The sequence below is a fragment of the Bombus affinis genome, chromosome 2 (genome assembly GCF_024516045.1).
Source record: "Bombus affinis isolate iyBomAffi1 chromosome 2, iyBomAffi1.2, whole genome shotgun sequence".
Classification (NCBI taxonomy): domain Eukaryota; kingdom Metazoa; phylum Arthropoda; class Insecta; order Hymenoptera; family Apidae; genus Bombus; species Bombus affinis.
This window is the reverse complement of record NC_066345.1, coordinates 537,427-558,711: the sequence shown is the minus strand read 5'-3', so window position 1 is coordinate 558,711 and position 21,285 is coordinate 537,427. Positions and strand designations below refer to the sequence as shown.

General features: G+C 35.5%; 1 long non-coding RNA gene across 1 annotated transcript; it reads right to left on the bottom strand.

Moving 5' to 3' along the window:
- Nucleotides 1-4,180: 4,180 nt before the first annotated feature.
- On the bottom strand, nt 4,181-21,285 carry LOC126924023 (uncharacterized). Its single transcript, XR_007713381.1, has 7 exons — nt 20,497-21,285; nt 20,223-20,378; nt 19,762-20,073; nt 19,100-19,649; nt 18,725-19,036; nt 18,015-18,146; nt 4,181-17,513 (listed from the first exon to the last, which is right to left on the bottom strand). It is a non-coding gene; the product is annotated as an uncharacterized LOC126924023 (long non-coding RNA).

Below are 21,285 nucleotides of genomic sequence, written 5' to 3'. Positions count from 1 at the left end.
AAAATATATCTACATTATTGCTATTGCTATACTATCAGGCAATGGAACGAAAGAACGTGTTGGCAGAATTTTAGTATTCACAGAAACTGGCATGTTCCCCTCGCTTAACGAAACTTAATAAATGTTCCTATATTTTATCTTGGTATTATGTGCACAACATTTCTTTCCGTATGTAATTATTACATTAATTTAACGTGCTTCATATTTAAAATAAAATAGGAAATGTAATTATTAAATTACACTGTACAAAATTCTCTTCTCTTACACAATATAAACGTATTTTAGAAGACCAGAAATTAAAATATGGTCCTGGATGGATAATTGTAATTTAATTTTGCAAAATATATAGAAATTATAATTCTCAAATTACATCGCAACTCCTTTTCCGAGTAATTATAATATGTACGTATTTCGAAAGAGCAAACATAAAAATATGAAAATTGATGAATATCTGTCATTTAGTTGTACAGAATGTGTATTTAATTCAAAAAGCGCATTGGAGTTTGATAAAATATTTAAATAAATGCAATTACGTAACTCGACATATTACGATAGGTACCTGTCAAAATGAATCGTATCTTAACAATCGATATCAAAAATTGTCACTTGTAAAATATAATGAACGATAAAAGAAAAAAAAATACTTAAGATAATACGTAAAATCTAAATACCTAAGGCGTTTTATTTTGTCCCGAAACGCTACAAAGCAGTCTTGGAAAGGTTTGATATCTTCTATAAACGTGAACTTAATTCGAACCTGGCACCTGGTCCATCAATAATCAATACCTGTTATTCTATTTTTCAATCTAATTTATCTCCTATCCTATTCCTTCTTTTTTATTCAGAACTTCTCACTGCATCTACTTTTTACTTTCTCTGTCGTCTTTTCAAATGCCACTAAAGAATCTGAATATTTTAATTTGGAATATCCAAAACTCTTAAAACCTGAACTTCGTTGCCTTTAAAAAGCGAAAAGCTTCACTCCGAGAATCAAGCGAATTAATCTCACAAGCAAACAAAGTCAACCGGTTTTCTTTCGAAAAAGGACTGAATCACAGGAATAATTCAACTATTTTTTAACGAGCCAGATGTTATATCGAAAGACCGGAGTTCGTGTTCGACCTCTTTTCTACCTCGTAGGTGGAACAACTATTTCCCTCCGTGTAAAACAACGCTGACTGGCGCGATGTACCCAGGATAGGAAAAAGAACGTTTGGTCAATGACCAACAGCAGTCAACGTCGGTAACAACAAACAAATAAGAAGAGACAAAATAACGGAACTAGAGGGAACCAAATAAAGAAAGGTATTAAACGGACAAAAAGAGAAAAAGGAACGAAAATATAGGATGAAATATCACAGTGTAGCAACAAAAGGCTGCCTGTATGTTTAAACAAAGAATTGACAGAAACAAAACGTAAAAAGATATATAGAAAGCAACCGCATCATAACAAACTAAAAAGAGAAATTAAAAAGGGTAAAAATAAAAGACAAGCCGTGGTGTAAAGTAAACGACGATAGCCAAACAAAAATCAAACGAAACGCTAGTGTAAATAAAGAAGGATCGACGGATCGAAAGCTAAAAGAGAAGCGATAAAAGGTAAGGGAAAAAGGAGGTAGAAAAAGGGAAGGACAATCGGAGCAATGCAAAAGGAAGAAAGAAAAGAAAACGACGTAAATACCAGTGGATAGGTAGCGGAAAGCAGAGGGAATAGGTCGGGAAAGGGATATGCATTTACGTAAGAACCCACTTTGTATTCTCTGGTCGGCGGGTTGTTTAAAATAATCGTTACGTGGCGCACTGACGACCGTCTTGGAAACGAGCGCTCGCGGGAATGAGCGGCTCATCGCGTTGGTAAAACGACGGAACCTAGTGACTGGGCTTGAAACATAAGCGGTCGCTGGATAAGACTGCGGCCGAAGGAAGCAGGTTGGCCGCATCCACAGGTATAACCCTGGATTCACAGAGATATTCAAGCATTCTTGAGGACACATTAACTAAGCCGATAATCGTTACGAGGCGGAACGGCCGCGTTTAGTGCAAACGCCCGAAAGCTCTTGCCCTCGTGATGGGGTGCAACGCTCTCAACACTTCGCAACAGCGTCTTGCGTTCAACCTACCGCGGTGATACGAACGCCGTAGTCTTGATGTCTACCGTCTTAGCGACGACGCTTTAATCCTCTCAAGACGTTCGCGTCTTAGGCTTACCAGAGATATTTAGTTCGTGTAATGTGTACAGTCGTAAATCGCAAAGATAATACGGCGACACAGGTAGAGGATGCTGCGTCTTTGTCAACGTTACACAACTAGACTGTGCATTTTATGCACTTGAAGTTGCAAACGTGCACAAAATGCGCATCATGTGCGGAGATACGAAAAATACCCAAAGTACAGTACGGTAGAACCTCGGTTATCCGAATTCTCTGCTGTCGTTTTATTACGAGAACACGTTTCACACGTAGAAAGTTCGATTCTCCAGAGAAATCTTTGTTAACAATCGACGATATTACTGGCGGAGAGGCGATACAATTGCAATTCAATTGAAAGAATTGCTGTTATATGGCGGCATATGTTCGGGTGGACGTCAAATGTATGGCACTGGACAAATTGTGAACTACAGTGGAAACACGATACAGAAGGGTAATTTATTACACTTACAATAAGTGGAAGATAATATTGCGACAGATGTAGGAGAAACTCTTACTGAATTGCATAGAATACCAGGAATCGGTGGTTGTGATAACGCCAAAGGGATAGAATGGTTTCAATGCGATGAACCTTCTTCCTTTGACTATGATACTAACGTTACGTTCTTCGAACGATGAATGGAAAAATGAATATAACGATATTTCTCAACGGTTTATAGTATTTGAAGCCTTAGAAGTAGAGTTGCAATACAGTTACCTTCAGCGAATTAAATCTGTTAAAAAAGATGCGTGACTGAACAGCTAAAATGATTTGGTGCCCATAAGTCTTTAATCGAATCATATTTCATTTCATTATTTATATTGGTAATGTTACTATTTTTTGAAATACGTATATGAAGATATCAAGAAAGTAACCGTTCTATTACCTGAAAATTCTCTCATCCCAACACTTTTGCCCCAAATTAATTCGGATAACGGAGCTTCCACTGCGCTTGTTTTGATATTCAGCGGATCAAACAAATTTCTACTTGAAATTTCATTTGTTCGCTTGTAGTTTATTTGTAGTGGTACTCTATTTATATGAACTCTGTTTCGTACGAACTGCGTTTATATGAAGGAAATTGTAGTAATGTCTGATTGACTGAACTTTATCTGAGCTCCTATTATGCGAACAGCCGCCGAGCGTCAATCCACTTATAATAAGAACGTCTAACAATAGGTAAGATGTAAATAGCAGAGGCACGCGTTACATGATACACTCTCATGTTTCGCAGTAGGCAACATTATTAGGTCTTTCAGAGAGAATGCTTCGTAGAATCCTCTTACATGAACAGGAACTTCAATTAACTGAACGCAAGATCATAGGTGACAGGAAGAAACAGATGGACTGCTATTATATGAACGACCTGGTTATACGAACAAACTTGTCACCAGATAGCCTCACATAAACGGAGTTCTACTGTAGTTAGGTTCACAAAAATACGAATTTGCATAAGAATGTGCAAAGTGTACTTATTATGGACGGAAAATTGGCGACGAGCTCGAGTACGTGGCAGATAGGTTCAAACATTGGCCAGTTAGACTGGAACCCTTTATAAGTAAAATCGAAAATAAGAAACATCAAAAAGAAGCAGTAGATTCGAACTTAAACGGTAGATTCGAGACGCTGGACACGTTTTAGCAGACACATCGGTAAACAGTCGTAAAGTAACCGGAGGAAGTCATTTGGTCGATGTCATATTTTACATATAATTAGAAAGACTCTAACCATTGATAATGAAAATTATACGTATAGACATATTTGCCTTATTTTATTAAAAAATTATTTGCAAATAAAATAGTAGCTTCTTTTATGGTAGCCTGAGCCTGTGAAAGTATGGATTCGTTCTAATATCGAAGCAGGTAGCTCCTCGAATCTTGCAAATAATTATTTTGAGGCTCAAAACAACTGGCGAAGATCAAATACATCGCAAGTACAATGAACCATTGTATATTATGAGTAGTAGCATTCGAATCGTAGAAAGTGGAATCTCGACTATTGAATTTCTTTCAGATTTACAAATCTGTACTTACAAGTACCTACAGGTAAGTAAAAACTAATTTCATATTAAATTTCATGTGACGGACAGTTATTACAGAAAATATTACAGACATGACTTGTTAAATGAGCGAATTTCAATGTTTTCGTGACACGACGTACAAATGCATCGGAGTTAATTAAAACAGAAATTTTCTACGTGAAAGCTCGTAGAAATATTTAATCCTCGCATCACGGATAATCCATTTAGTCGAATGTTAAAAATATTACTTGCAATTCGGCGGAAATTTTATATTAATATTCACAGACCTTTTTCACACGGTCATATCATATTTATTGACAGTAAACAATAAAAAGGGTGCCTTTAAATATTTTTATTTTTAATTTGCACACAACAACTTACATACCTTTCATTATTTGTCTAAAATAAACATTTAGTTTTCATTTTTACTCAAACAAACATAGATAGATAGATTTTCAACGTACCAGGACTTGTATAAGTTCTCGAAAATACTCCAGCACTTGTGGACACTTATTTTGAATATTCCCACTATACATTTTATATAAAATAGTTTATAAACATACGATATGACACATATGTACGATACAATTATCATGATCATATTGGTGAAGTTTGAAACAAACGCAAATACGTATGTACATAAGAGATATTTACTGCAAACATACATTTCACAAAAATTATTTAAACGATCAATTACCGCTATTATATTGATAAACCTCGATATTTGATAGGAACACATTTAGCATTAATTATATGTTCAAGGCAACAATACATCCCGTGTACTAATTTTGTATCAAGTGTATATTTGCAATTCGCTAAACGCTTTCAAACTTGTATATACATAATCATTTTCAGATTCGATTCAAATTTTGCCATTACAGCCATGATTACACTACGGACTTTTATGTAATTTTACATTTTTACGAACATAGCTTCTTCCTTCCCTTCCTTCGTTTATTTCGTTCGCTAAATATCGTGATAAATGTTCCGCTTGAAATGCTTTTATATATCGTATGCACTGTGTAAATTTTTGCAATCTTGAATATTCCAAACGTGCATAAAAATCCGCAGTCTCGTCGTTTACGTGTCCCGTTACGATAATAACGAAACTTCAAAAAGTTTTGTATAATGTACGTAATAACGTATGTGGACAAATTTTCCACGGTAAGTTTTCAAACACTTTCGTGAGCCAGAGTGTGATGTTCAAAGAATGTCGGAGCATAAATTTCTCGAGCCTAAGAGACTAAGAAATGCCCGGAAGGCATAATGAAAGGTATGGCGACAGAATAATCGAAACAGCATCGTCTTATCTATAACGCGAATTCTCATAAACGCTCAAAGTAGTGAGTTAGTGCGGCCGCGGACTGGATACAAAGTGTGCAGCACGTCTGCAGGCCAACATTAAGCAATATCTTTTCTATGGCGATTGAACAATTTACGAGAATACTCATAGCTGAGGACTGCTGCCTTTAGGCATTTATGAACGTTTAATAACACCATGGTGGTCTCTCGCGAAGCTATCGTGAGAGTAAGCGATGATGACCAAAATAAGATTCCTTAAAAGCCATCGTTCAGCATCGCTTGTTGAGCGTGGTTTGCGTTCACCTGCGTTTTCATGCGAAACGTTCCGTGCGCCAGTGATACTCGGTAAAAGCTCATCCAGCGATGAAGATCTTCCGCGTTGTAACAATTTTCTCGAAAATAACGTTACCGAGTGTCGTAATCTGGTCTGATCTGACTACGCGTTTAATATGTTTCAATATATATATATATTTCTGATTTGAGCAATCAACAAGGATTTTCAAGTTGCATGTTGCTTGGCAAGATAGCGCAAAATTTAACGATGTGATAATTTAACAAAAAATTGGAACCAGACGTCGTGCATGTGAACCGGAATTTTCTCTATTTGAGATATTTTGTGTGCTTGATTAACAAGAAAGAAATTGGGTTTGAAATGAGCGAAAGAGCAGAATGGAGTTAAATCAGCAGACTGTTGCTGCATCCTTTGCTCCCTCTCTCTCAACATAAATGATGATAATAATGAGATCTTCATCTGATGGCGATAACGAAGTGGTATTTGATTAAATGTGTTAGGAAATAAGTTTGTCAAGTTATTATTTAATGGAAAGTAAAGATAGAGGCTATCTTTCTCTGAAATAATCTTACTTTTTTACTTAATGAAAGTACAATTTGCTTTCATCGGTGTATAGCACTCATCAACGTCCAAATAAAATTTGCAGGAAACGTTAATTGTAAAACATTTCGTTCGTTGCTAAAAAATTGCACTCTATAAAATAACTTTTTATTAGTGATAACTTTCAACTTTTATGGCTCAAATGTATAAAATGTTTGCTTTTAAAATTCTGTCCTGAATATGTTGAAATTGCAATAAAATTAAGTACAATGTAGTCTGTACAGTTGGTAATTTTACCAAGTATACGTATAAAACAGATTCTACGTAACAGGTAACTAGCTACTTAAACAATGTCGAAAAATGGTAATTTTTTCCAACGTTTGACTAAATGGATTATTCGAGACGCGAGGATTGGATGCTTCTATGCGTTTTCACGTAGAAAATTTCGTTTTTAATTAACTACGTACCTTTGTACGTTGTTTTAACAAAACGTTATTAAAATTTTAATAACGTTTGCATTAAAAAATTTGAAAATTATCTTCGTTCCTTACAAACATTGCAGAAAGAACGTAAAAAGAATTATAATATTTTATCTTATCGGACATAAAACACCGTAACATTCTTTTCTTTTCCATTTTTTTCTCGTCGCACTCGTCGTGTTCGAGAAACAACAAGTTATCGTAGAAAGATGAAAACATACAACTACAAAGCACAAAATGCAAAGACGTTGAACATCTGAAAGACTGTGAACGTGCAAACATTCGTGCGAATTCTGAACACACGTTTTCCTTTCAAACGTTACATATTCATATCGACATTTTTCTGCCTTTCTCATCGAAGCAGTATGAACATTTCTTTCTATATGACTGTTTCGAGTTACGCTGCGAATGATCTCGCGAAATTATAGACTCGTAGATTGCAGTAACATGCGCTTCAAGTTCCGATCTAATCGATAAACAAACCAGTAGGTTGTACGTGGTGGTATGCTTGCATGGGGATCACGTGCGAATACATTATGCGAACGCCGTTGCTCGTAAATGTTTATTTAGGAAGCGGCACGTTGCGATATACGGTATTATGATAATCCGACAAGCCGAACCTACGATATCGCGAGTTCACATGCCACGTCCGTCATGAGAATGAATTTCAAAATTAATAATCCATCCATTCTTCTGACGCGACAGAATCGACTCGAGTATCACAATGTTGGAAAAACAACGCGAATAATCTGTCGTTTCAGCCAATAAAATAAACGCCCCTGATCAATTCACTTCGTTTGAAGACTCGGTAAACACGTGATTAACGTAATACCATAAACGATGTATAATAATTGACTGAAAATTTTGACAATGCTTTTAAAAAATACTTGCAATACTACCAATCATTGTTTCCATACCTGACAAGGAAGGAATATCACTTTTGTAAATTAGGCTGTAGCATAATCTGTTATCCAATTCACAATGTATAGTACAGTATCGCGTACGCATTTACGTTCTGAATATTATCGCGTATATCGATGCGTACATATTTACGTAATTGCGTACAGATTTAGTCCACACGTAACACCTAGAAAGGGTTGAACCGTGGTTACGTGGAAACGACGCGTTAAGCCGCGTGATCGCGACCTTGCTACCAAAATTACGCAATTTTTGGCACACACATACGAGCGGATCAACTGTGCTACGATTTTTCCCACATTTTCAGCCTACAGTTTTCTAATGTTAAAAAATATCTTCAGTTTCAAGGAAATATGTAAAAGGTTTTACTGTTACGCGTGACTCCCTTTTTTTACATATATGTACTGTATATATATATTGCAGTGGGTTTATCAGAATTAACAATAATGAGCAATCAGAGCTGCATTCCTTTGACTAATTGGTCTAATTATGTTTCCAGTTCTCTATGCAACAGCCGTATAGGGCTGGCTCGCTATTCCGCTCGTAATATCTAATACCTTGCGGTAATAATATCTAAAAGCCTCCAATCAAACGGTGAATTCGTATTTTACGTTAATAATTTATATTTGTGAAAGAAAAGGGAAATATATAATTCACGTTACATTTGTAAAAGCATATTCTCTTTCCATTGTAGAAAGAACATCCCAGAGGATTTAAGCTACATGACGTATTTCACGTATCGGGAATAACGCGAGCGTATTATACAATTCGTTGCATTGAATTATACGTAATAATCATATGCAGCACTGTCACGTCGTTATGACTTTCCATAATTCCAGCCAATAGAATTTTATCCTGTTAATGCAAGGTATAAAAATGATCGTAACATCGATTCCGACGCTGGTACAGACACATTATGATAATTAAGCGCGCTGCTATAAGCTGCTCGTTAAATTAATAAAGAACAGGTGATTCTTCTGACGGTGAACGTTACGAAAGACCAAATTTAAAGGTGGCCACGAATTTGATGTTAAGCAGCTGATGCGTAGAATTCGTAAAAGACATTAAGCGACATTAGCGATTCCTGTGAAAATTTAGAATTAATGTAACATCTTTTATTAGCAATAATAATGTGAACTCTATTATATTCGACGTCCAATTTATATTCTTCGGTGTATAATAGGAGCAGAGCAAGTACTGGATTGGATTTGATGAATTTTCATGATAGAAGGGAGAAACTTGATTGATCTAATTTCCAAGTAACCTGTAAGGAAAGTAGCATGGCACGAAAATGAGCAAGCAGATGAGCTTGTCGCCAACGCTAAATAAGAGGCACGGCCCTGAATTTCGAGTAAGTCGGTTGTAATTAACATGCGCGGTACCCATATGCACAGAAAATTAAGACGAGGTCCTTGTAACTCCGTTCGAGGATCGTGGAACAGAAATTTCCAATTCCGTTCGTGTTTTAGATAACTCAAATTTATTTATAATTTATTTAAGAGTTTCAAGGATACGAAGGATTTCAAATGTTCGAAGAGGTGTTCGGCAATCTAATTAATAGGCTGCGGATGTTTATGCAAATGCAAATTTTTATGAATACAGTTAAAGAAATAAAGATTTCTTTCGTCGTCTAAATAACATAATTGATACTTTGCTTTGAACATTTTGTACAGTTTTATATGCCACATGTACTATGCGCACTTCTATACCTTGAAATTTCGTAAAAATGCATGAAAATCCGCAGTGCGCTAATTAAATTTCATGGAAATCTATTAACGTCGTTATGAGCTACAGACGGTTAAAAGTGGTGAAAATCACAGTTTTTTCACGATTTTCGGTCTGAACTTTAAAGATTCTTACATCTTTCGATGGCTGTCACTCGTTGCCGTGTCAACCGATTTCGATCAAATCTTTAGCATACGTACAAGTAACATAAATATGTCGTACAAATTTTCATTACAGGCTCGGATAACAAGAGTCGTGAAAAGCGAGCTTTACTCTTTTCTCTGCGATTCCGACTATTCGCAATTTCTTCAAGAATTATTTCATACATCATCTAACAAACTCCTAACTTCTCAAAAAACCTCAAGTCGTTTGCTTCGGTTTGAAAAAGCTTATTCGCTTTGAAATAGTGTCCAAATATTGATGGGAGCCAGCGTGTATCGTTCAACTGACCGATTGTATTTTTAATGCTTAAGTACAACGAACCCGAGACAAATTATGTTAAGCATTCGAAATGTGTACGTAATTTAGTGCTGTCCACGAGAGGGACCCTCTTCAAGTATCGTCCCTTGCTGTCCGTAATAGAATGGAGGAGAGTTCAGTAACCTAAAGTACAGGATGTAATTCTTTTGTTCATGTTGGTTCGATATAGGGTCAGCATCCAGGTCTTTTGAAGAGGAAGGAAGAGAATGGTGGAAAACGAGCTACTTCGGAATATTCCAATGAGTAGGACTGGTGAAGTTGCAGGAACCAATACGTGCACGTAATGACGAACAAGCAGGGACAAGTAAATTATTCGTAGAGCGAAAATACTGTTTTACCGTGAGCAAAAAATGATTGAAATTGCAGCAGATTTACACCTCGCTAGATTTTCTTTCGGCTTCATAACGTTCACTCCAGCAAATTAGTCTGAGACTGCTTTCACGCTTGAATTTCCATAAAATGATGCTTGGAACACGCTTGCTCTTGGAGAATCCACACAAAAACGCGACGAAAACGTTACTTCTCTGTTCTCTGAATACAAAGAATATTTTATACGCAGCAAATGGAATTACAATTATTCGCTAGCAATCGGAAGTACGATTTTTACTCTAGTCAATTGAACGTAGGCGGACGCGAAGTGGAAATACACAAACGGAGCAATATTTTTCCGAACGTTTACTTTTTTCTCACGTTGATACTCTAATGCACGCGTGGTTCTGCAACAGTTGTAGATAATACTTTGGACTGTTATTGTGCGTGAAGAAGGAAAAACCGTGACACGATTTTACATTACCGTTAATAGTGTACCACTCTTTAGATAAAAAATATTAGTTACAATATTTAGAAACGTAACTTGTTATTCATTCAACACGTTATCATTGAAGGGCAGATAAAAATTAAATTTAGTTTCTTCAATAGATAGATACATCCCCTAAAAGAATATTTGAAGAGTAATTTCCCTTTACCAAATGATTTGAATTTTGTATATTCGTCTTTGTCTTGTATATTTTATCACGCACGTTTATTTTCGAAAAATGCTAATTGTATATAATTAGAGGTAGTAAAATCCTGTCGCTTTATCTTTTTATGTCTAACATTCTGAATGTACCAAAATATGTATATTCATATGCACGTAATTAATAACAAATAAAATATTTTCGTATTAAGAAGCACAAGAACCAGTTTGAAATTTCATAGTTTACCTCGTCTATAAAACTAAATATCAGACTAAATTCGAGATTTAATAAAAATCAATGCAAGCATGTACACCGTATGATGTTTCTCTTGAAATATATCTTTAAAATAATGAATAATTTTGGAAATAATCCTGCATGAGAACATCAGAATGGTTCACTCTATTTCATGGATTTTAATTTCAATCTATCCGGCAAACGAATACGCGAAAGAGATTTTATTCCACATTTTCGACTTATTTATTCATGCAGCGACCACCCGCTTCCGGGTATATCGTAAATTATTGCAATACTGTACACACGTGCGATCATGTACACGGTTTGTTCTTCATACGCTGTCATTACAGAGAATAGAAAGTTCAGAAACGGATCAATAGATCTAGTATGACGTTTCTCTTCTTCTATGTCAGTCTTAAACAGAAGACGACGTACAAGAGTGTAGCAAACCCGTTTTAGTTGCAAGTAAAGCCTGACTAACATTGAGTTTCAAGACAGCAGCCATGTATGAGAATCTCTTACAAACAAAGATACAGCATCTGGAAAGTAAAAGAATGAGTTATACGAACGATCGAAATAACAAGTTCAGTTCTCGATGATTGAGTGTACACGATGGATAAAATGGAATAAGAAACAAATCTAACTTTTTCAAGAAGTATTTTTCTATTAACTGTGCTGTGTGTTCTGGCTCATTTTCGACCGGATCATATTTGTCTACCGTTGGAAAAATTCCTAAATTTGCTATATAAATTTTAATTACATCTGTATTTCTGATTTCTCCTTTCAATGATTCTCTTGAAGTATTAAAAGGACTCTTTTCTCGGGACATAAAAGGTTCAAGAACTGCGATATGGTTAATAATGCATCTAAATTTGAAAAGAAAGGAACAAATTAAATATAGTTTTTAAAATGACATATCTAATCATATTTACAATGGGATTCCATGTTTCAATAAGACTCGATAATGCTAGAAATTGTGACAACCTAACAGACCTTCGAGAGAGTTAAGTTACAATGAACAGCAGAGCAACGAATAAGACGAAGCAACAAATAAATTAAAGTTACAAGTTATTTAAGTTACAGTAACTACCTACGTTATGATAAATAACGTACAACGATAAACTTGAAGATGTACTTATAAAAGTAAGCAAGAAGAACAAATAGAATGGTACAGCAAACAGATACAAGTTACAATTAATAACAGTAAATAATAATAGCAGCCATGTATGCTACGATAAGCTTAAAAACCTACTTATAAATTTGTGTAAAGAGAATAAATAGGATGGAACAGCAAACAAATTGAAGTTACAGTTAATAACAGTACTAATAATAGCACTAACAACCTCTTTGGTGCGTTCATAAGCACGCTTGTTAAATAGCATGTAACGATAAACTTAAGCGTGTGTAGACCTTACAAAAGTGTGTAAAAAGAACAAAACGATTATCTGCCAGGCATCGAAAACCACCCCAAGTCAAATAGGGTAAATTATATGCTTAGCAATTATCTGCTCGATCACTGTATTGGGTGGTCGTAGGAAGATGGGTGCGAACAGTAGAGATTCGCGTTGCGAGACGAGGAGAAGACGAGGAAAGATAGGGAGAGAAAGAAAGAGAGAGAAAGAGATGATAGAATGCCGAAGCGAGTAGCGGGAGGCATGAGACGGGCGTACGCACAATGCCGGTGTCTGGCAACCGTTAAATTCAAATCAGTTGAGATATAATGGGCCTAGTGGTATGCTCTAACTAGGATGAATGCTCGACGCAAGAGATGCAGCGAACTGAGGGAAGAAGAGAGGTTGAGGAAGAGGAGGCAGCGAAACGAGAAGCAGAACGAGAGGCAAGGCAAGGTAGGGTCCGAGCTTGGTATCGCATAGGTCTAGTGAAGGGAAGAGAAAACGGCTGTGGGGATGGAGAATCGACCGCGAGGGGATTTATAAACGTGTGGGCGAGAATAGTCACGACACGAGGAGTCGCTCTCAGCAAGGGATACCGGTATGCCGCACACGCGGCATAGTTACCGCTCCGACCATGCCCGGATTAATTCCTCCGGTACCGCATCATCGGGTTTCCACGGTGCGTCATATCGGATTCTACTGCACGGGTGCGAACCATGAACTTCGCTATTTGCTTCAGCTCACCCACGATGCTCCTATATTCTCTACGATCGTTGTCGACTCGCGAATAATTTATTTTTTTATTTCGTACTTATTTTGTACTAAGCTCGTGGCCTATCTATTACAGGCAGGTTGTTGATCTCCTTTTTTTAATTTCTTGTAACATACCATATTATATTTTTACATCGATCTCCTAATCGTTGTAAAGTATTGCTACTATTATTGTTTATGTAACGTTTCTTTCTTATATCCACCCTACTGTTTGTATTACATCGGTATATATATACACGTGTGTGGTTATATTTTGCATCTATATTTCTATATAAAAGTATATTTTTTGAAAGCGTGTTCTATTAGTCCTCTAGGGATAGTCGTCTATGTATAGTCTAAGTGCTAGAAGCCTTGGCTGTTTGCATGTAATTGAAGACCAACTCGGGAATACCAAATTTTGATTTGTTAGATGTCGATTTCTAGAATTTGTTCTAATTTTTAAGACGTCCGCAAATGTCCAGGGATTTTCTCTAGAGATCTGGGTTTTCCATGCTCATTTGCTGTCCAAACGATCAAACTCCACCGATCATTCATGTTATCACGCTACGTGTGCGTTGCGTGCGATGATCTGGTATACGTGGCTTCTCTACTAATATGGTTAATATACTGAATAGCAATGCATTTGTTCTTCTAGGAACGATCGGAATGCAGACGTAGTGCTATTCAGTTACAGTGTATAATTCACAGAAGCTATCAATTTAGGATATCGTACATAATCTAAAAAAAACAGACAAAAGTGTCCGGGTCTCAGGCGAAAAGATTCAGGTTTTTGATGCTCTTTATCCTAGACTAATGGTTTCATAAATGCCAATCTTACTTACACCCACCTCACCAATTTCGATGATTTGTTAATACCTCGTGGAAATAAACTTTCTGAACAGCATTGTTCTCTATATAAGACCGCCGCTCGGCCTTAGTTTTCGGAATATTCGCAAGAAACTGTCGGTACCACTGCAGCGAGATCTGCTTATAGCTGTACGTCCGTGCTAGCGTATACCTCGATACTGTTTAAATTGTCTTACTGTCTAACGTCTAACCAGTGTCACCAGATTGAGGAAATTAAAGAAAAAAAATTCTGCAGTAGTAGAGGATATAGTATAGTTAGTGGACCACTGAAATCGGGTCTCATACTGTAGACAAGTATAGGGAGAGGGACAATGTTGTCGACGCGACGCACAGGAGTAAGAAGAAATTCATGTCACGTCTCACACAAGCCACGTAGCTGTAAAGTGTCAGAAGGGGTAATGTAACATCGTGCTATCCTCGAATTAAGGGAATCGTCTGAGAACCCTAAGCCTAGCTCAAACTTAATTCTTATCTTTTGTTTGAGTTTGTATAGACGAAGATTGAACGAGGCGGCAAACGTGTCGGCCATGCTTGTGGTTGTCACTCATTGTCACAGATAGACACATTAGTAGCGTATCTTCTTTTAAATGCGGGATAGATGATATTTTACGTATTGTTATATATATTTTGTCAGAATTCAGTGCAGCGTCAATTGCTTTTTGCAACATTTCGAAAACTAAGGCCGAGCAGCGGTTGTGTGTACAGGAAAAAGTTGTTCAAAACGTTAATTTCTACAACTATTCTATTCAAATTCTATTCAAATTCTATAAATATTCTCTTCCAAGATCATCGAAATCGGTCAGATAGTTGAGATATCGACAATTAGGTGTCTTTAAACTTTCACGACTGGATGGCATACAGTTGGAGACTAAGTAGAAATAGATTATCGACGAGGCTAAGTGAAATACGACTTGTTTACACAAAAATATTAATTTCTCTAAAGAAACTTTCAGCCATCGGACGCGTAATAGATTTATGTATATGTATAATAAGTAGTTTCTACGATAAATAAATAGTTTATGACAAATAGTATAATAGCGGTAAGAAGTCGAACGCTGATGTAAGGTGTATTTCATTGAGTTGGTCATTTCCTTTTTGATAACCAGTTGGGTGGCCGAGCATGTTCTTCAACAGCATATTACTGTCACACGTTACGCTTAAGTTCTAGGTTGTATTGGCCTTGTTTTCTTTGTTAATTATATCTCGTGTATCGCTTATTATTTTCTGGATAAACCGCTATTGCATGTATTATTTACTGAATAAACCGCTATTGCATGTATTACTTGCTGAATAAACCGCTCGCAATTTCAATTATTTGCCAAATAATCTGTAACAAAAATAAAGCTAAAGTATATAATAGTACTAATGTACTAGTACTAATCCGATTAAACTTCATTAACACCTACTTCCACCATCTACTTACTTATCTTTATCCCCGGCTGTATTTGTGATTCTACAGGTGGATCGGGGAAGACTGAAGAAGTGAATTGGAATTTTCAGAAGAAAATACGATGTACTAAAAACGCGACGAAAAGCCGAAAAGTCACAAATATGTCAACTGAAGAATAGTTCAATGTGATGAAACGCGGAGGTGAATGATCAACGTGCAAGCTTTAAATTACGTTCCTTCCTTGTTCCTTGTGATACGTTAACTTACTTTATTCAGTAATTTCAATAGGCTTTAATGCGTTTATAACGCAAAACCTGCACACGAGTGGATGAGGATAAGACGTAGACGATGGTCACGTACCCCATTAAACGTATAACCGCCGTAGACAATTAATTACCGTTAATACAGTAATTGTGAGGTATAATTTGATACGATACTCGAGCGATATGCGAAAGCGTTTTACGTATCTCAGGATATTTAATACTATAATTAGAATGTTGCCTTCCTGTTCCGCATTACAGCGAAAACGGATACCCAATCCAACCCTTCGTTGACAAGAATGAAACAACTTCATGGAATCGACATTCCGATCGTGTAACTCGCATTTGTAATACAAATCGAATGTTTCGCGATCAGAAAGCCGTTAACTATTAATCTTGTTATAACGTAATTCCCCAGCGTTGCGTTATCCCGTTCGCTTCCTTTTTAACTCGTTGAAATGAACGGCGTCGAATTCATCGAAAACTCCATTCCTTTATATCGCAATCGCACAAAATTGTATCATACAGCAACCGATTATTTGGTAAATTGACATTTTATGCGAAATTTGAACCCTTAAATGCATGACTCTTCTCAAATATAAAATACAGAAAATTGTCAATATTGCAAAGTCATACAAAAATAATTTTTAACATGTATTTTATGTTTGATATTCTTATACATTTTAGAGAAGAAACTAACATACGGTGAATACACGATCAAATTAAATATTCCCAAAATTTGTTGTGGCTTAAAAATACATATGGAAACAGTTTCTCCCTAAGAGTAATGTTTAACATTAGAATTATCGGTCTGTAATATGCACTACGTGTTTTACATATATATAAATTAGTATAATTTGAATGATATTAATTAAACTAAATAGACCGATATAATTCTGATCCTATGTAAACAAAAACTAATATCAAACTTAGCTAAAATACCTACATCAGAAAATGTACAAAAAGAAAATATGAAATCCGTCATTTTGACGAGTTTGTTAGCTCTATCGTTAATTACATGCTAGATATTTTTCTTCGCATCTTCTACTAAGATCTTCTGCAATTAATTCCAATACTTGTGCAATTTTACTATAACTGTTATCCTTTCCTTTATGATAAAGCGCAAGTTTCCTTGCATCAAGACAAGTAGATACTTTTTAAATTTCTTGTTGTATTATGAACATATTAATAGTATTAAAATAGTAATAAATACATTCGAAAACACCATGCAATAAGTATTACACATTACCTATATAAGAAAGGCCATTTAAATATGCCAAATGAAGACAGTATGCATTTAAGGGTTAAGAGACTGCACCATGTCCAGTACATTTACATTCGCATCGGGATACGATCAAGTTATATTAACATTTACGAAATACCAGATACATATGGAATACCTGTCGTTCCGCGATAGCCGTATTAATCTGTGGCTGGCAACCACACGCTCGCGTTCCATGGGATTCTGTGTTATGCATTGAAATCCATTATCCCATCTGACAAATCAATAGAGGCGCGTTATCTAGCGTTACTTCTCAATACTATTTCAACCGGCATGGCAAGCACGATCAAGTAACTCCAATAATTAAGTGATGATGAAATGGAAACGTGAATGGTATAAATACCAGTGTATCGCTGTCGATGATGATATTCGATTATTGGATACGATGTAACGTTAAGGTGTGTCCCCACTGTGTCGAATTCCATGGATTTCAACATCTGAAGAATGTTCAAACAGAGGGTAATAAACATAAATTGTCATAAAAAGAAAGAGGGTGCGGGCGGGCAACTAGCGTTCCATAAATCACTATTAAGCATGATTTCGCGTATACTTCTCGCGTATCGTATGCGTATATCGATTTTGTAAACAAGAATGCTTAATTGCCAATTAAACTGTATTTTGATAGCGATAACAGTATTAAATTTTTCTGTCGTGACAATTATCGTGCCAATTAGGAAATTCTTCTAACGTTGAATATTTCTTATAATTTGTGAAAACGTAAATATTTTTTAAAGGTGGATTAATAATTATAAATGTCCTAAACAAGAAGCTGTAAACCGCTGTTTCAATACCAAATTCTATGAGTTACGATTCCTTAACAATTAAGATTTAACTAACATTTTAGTGGTTACATGTATTCTTGAATAATACTATTTTGTGAAGCATATTTCTTTTTACGGTCGTTAAAGGTATAACGATGATTCAAAAACTTTATTTACCTTTGTCTCTAATTTATGAAGATCAATTCTCAAAATGGAAAAGGAAACATCGTGTCTTCTTGTTTTAAGACGTGGAAGTAATGGTTGCGATTTAGAAAAAGGAAATCAAACTTCTAATTCCGATCTGGAACCCTAAAATAAATTAAACCTTTAAGTTATTTACTCGCAATTTATTTTTGCACATATGTACAGAATGCACATAGTATGCAAAAACAAATAAACATAAACGCGCAAAACAAATCTGTAATTAAATTCTATTTTTGAAATAGAGTTCATAAAAATATAAACTAGATAATGTATTTATAAGAAATTTAAAGAGAAATTATCGAAACTATCATTATCAAAATATAGATAATTTCGGTGATGCTTTAGGATTTGATCGGTATCTCCGATTTTTTTTTTTTTTTTTTTTTTTTTTAGAAATTACAATATATTGCATAGGACTATTTAAAAAGGTAAAGATAAAAAAGTATCGAAAACAATTCTAAGAATTTTTTATGTAGAAGCTTAAAAAAGAAATCGAAGATACCGGTGAAATCGTGAAGCATTACCATAATTTCATTAATTAATACACGTAGAAGGAATTGCAGCATGAAAGAGATTCTATCTATCGCTTCGTAACTTTTCTGAATATAAATCGCTTCGAAATGCTCATCGAACGCTTCCTTAATAGATTCCGCGCGTTCTAATTTATAATTTGATCTACCCACCAACGCAATCGTGTTGTTGGCCGCGAGCTATTTTATCGGGTATCTGGTGTCGTTTTCAAGTCGCAATGCCATAATGCTAAAAACGTGTTGAAACTATCCGCGAAAGGTAGGTTGTCTGACATAATAACTAACATAATTGCACACAAATGGCATTAATACTGACGACTGTCGATACACAAATCATTGGACGTTGCCTGGCGGGTATGCGCGTGCAACAGTGTACGTACAGTGTGGTGGTCGTAAAGGTCGGGACACGGGGTGAGTTATCAATGAAATACTAGTTCTCCTTGAATCGTTCGTCGGCCGTTGGGCCTGAAAATGTAAAACGATTACCGTTAAGTTACCTCGGGACATCGAGTGGGAGTGAAAACTTACCGATGTTCACGTGCATTACGCGAGTCTTGAGCTGTTATTTCGTAAAACCTGTAATACGGTGATAACAGTGGTGCGAATGTTATATGGCTAAAGGGAAACAGCCAGTACACCTCGACTTTGCTACTGTGTCCGATACGATACAAGTGTATTCAAATCTTTTCCCTTCTTGGAAACATTACTGAAATTTTATTTAGAAACGTGTGTAAACTTTTATTCGATTATACAGCCTGATCAAAGTAAGTCTTGCAATTCGGTATTATATCTTTTGCAAGTGTAACGATGCAGGTACATATCTATTACTTTCATCGATATTTTAGGGATAAAAATATTTAATTGAAAAATGTCGTGGACTATTCACGAACATGTTACCTGAATATGTTCCCACGCGAGAATGAGAAGATGATTCGATTTTTGCAGAAAGAAATATAGGTATATTTTCATTAAACAAAACGAAACATTTCTACCACTGATCGCTCTAAATCGATTTAGACTATCTTTCCCTCGAATTTTAAACGTCGATTCATGAATCTGACATTCCTTGTAATAAATACTGAAATAATGCTTGAAATAAATAAATGAAAAAGATTTCTCGCTATGAGGTTATGTATTCGTAAATTATTTATACAGCAGATAATCTCAAAGTATATTCTATTTCACTTTACCTTGGACAAGAATTTTCTTCTCGTTTCAATCCATATTTCTATTCAATCTTATATTCAAAATATTAATTATTTAAAATAATTCTATTAATAAATGCTTACTTTAAAAAAAACAGATTTCTACGGACCATCAGTTCTCAAATACGCTCTTAAAGCATATCAGTACAGGAAAAAACAGCCCATAATATAGTCTGCTAGTGTCCGTACATGTAGATATATTATTAGCCGCAAAAAAAATTCTCCGGCAAGCCGTCTACATTTTTCTTCGAAGTTTATTCCTTAAACCTCCAATTTAGATATCCTCCCATCTCGAGCCTAAAGTAACACAATGATCGTCGTTAAGCGAACCAGTATCATCGGTCACGATGAAAAGCGTGTGACGGTTCCACCACTTTAGATAGATCTTACACTGTTATTTCAAGAACGCTGTAATACCTTGATGACTGTGATACGAAGCTACGTACCTAAAGGGAAAACGGATACACTCGTCCATTTTCCTATTGCCATTCGAACACGTTCATAACACAGCTGTTACGACAATCTCGATCGTAACAGAATATTTCCGCTATTTACGCGCTATTCAATTTCTTCGCCGAGATTGTTTATAAAATCATACTTTACTGGAGAAAGTAATCGATTTAATCTATTGCTATCGTAATTCATTGATATTCCATGTGAAATAATATAACTTATATAAGTAATAAATAATATAAAAAATAAGTAATAAAATCACTGTACCTGTCAATCTAACCCTTAACGCTCTAAATGTACCTCTCAAGCACCACCGATGTGCGGCGCTCTACTCCAAGTGTACCTCTGAAGTATCACCGATGTGCGGCGCTTTACTCCAAATGTATTTTTGGGTCGTTATCGGTAATTGTTTACAAATAAAAAATGATAATCCTCAGTGAGTACTGTGAGATCTGTAAACGCAAACCCGGTTTGCATCCAAATGAATGTTTTACAAAATTCCACACATTACTCAATTATAACTAACATAAATATTGTAATCAAAATTATATTACTTCTGAGATGAATAAAGATTGTTTTGAATAACTTTAATATTATTATTTACACGTCATTGTAGCATTTAAAATCTGACACTTAAAAACTTGCAAGTCGAAGTATGATGAAAATAAGTTAGAGTTACCGGTCGATATTCACAATTAAAAGTCGAAGCGTTTAAGGTTATAATTTACAGTACATGCATGTTTTCAAATGTTTCGAAATATATTTTAGAATATCTTTTGTCTCGATTATGCGTTTTATGCCATGTATATTTCGGCGCAACAGAAGGAACTGCGAAACAATAAACACGTTTGGGCGTGACTAATACTTTTAAGATGTTTGGTAAGTAATTATGATCGATTCAACAGTGAACAAAAATGGCGTATTATTTGGAAGTGGATAATACATCAGTAACAATTTGTAAATTAATACTTAGTTTAAACTAATAACGTTTTGAGAAAACTCTTAGAAAATTAGTAATCTTCGACTGTGTGATATTTTTCGAAACAACGAAATACA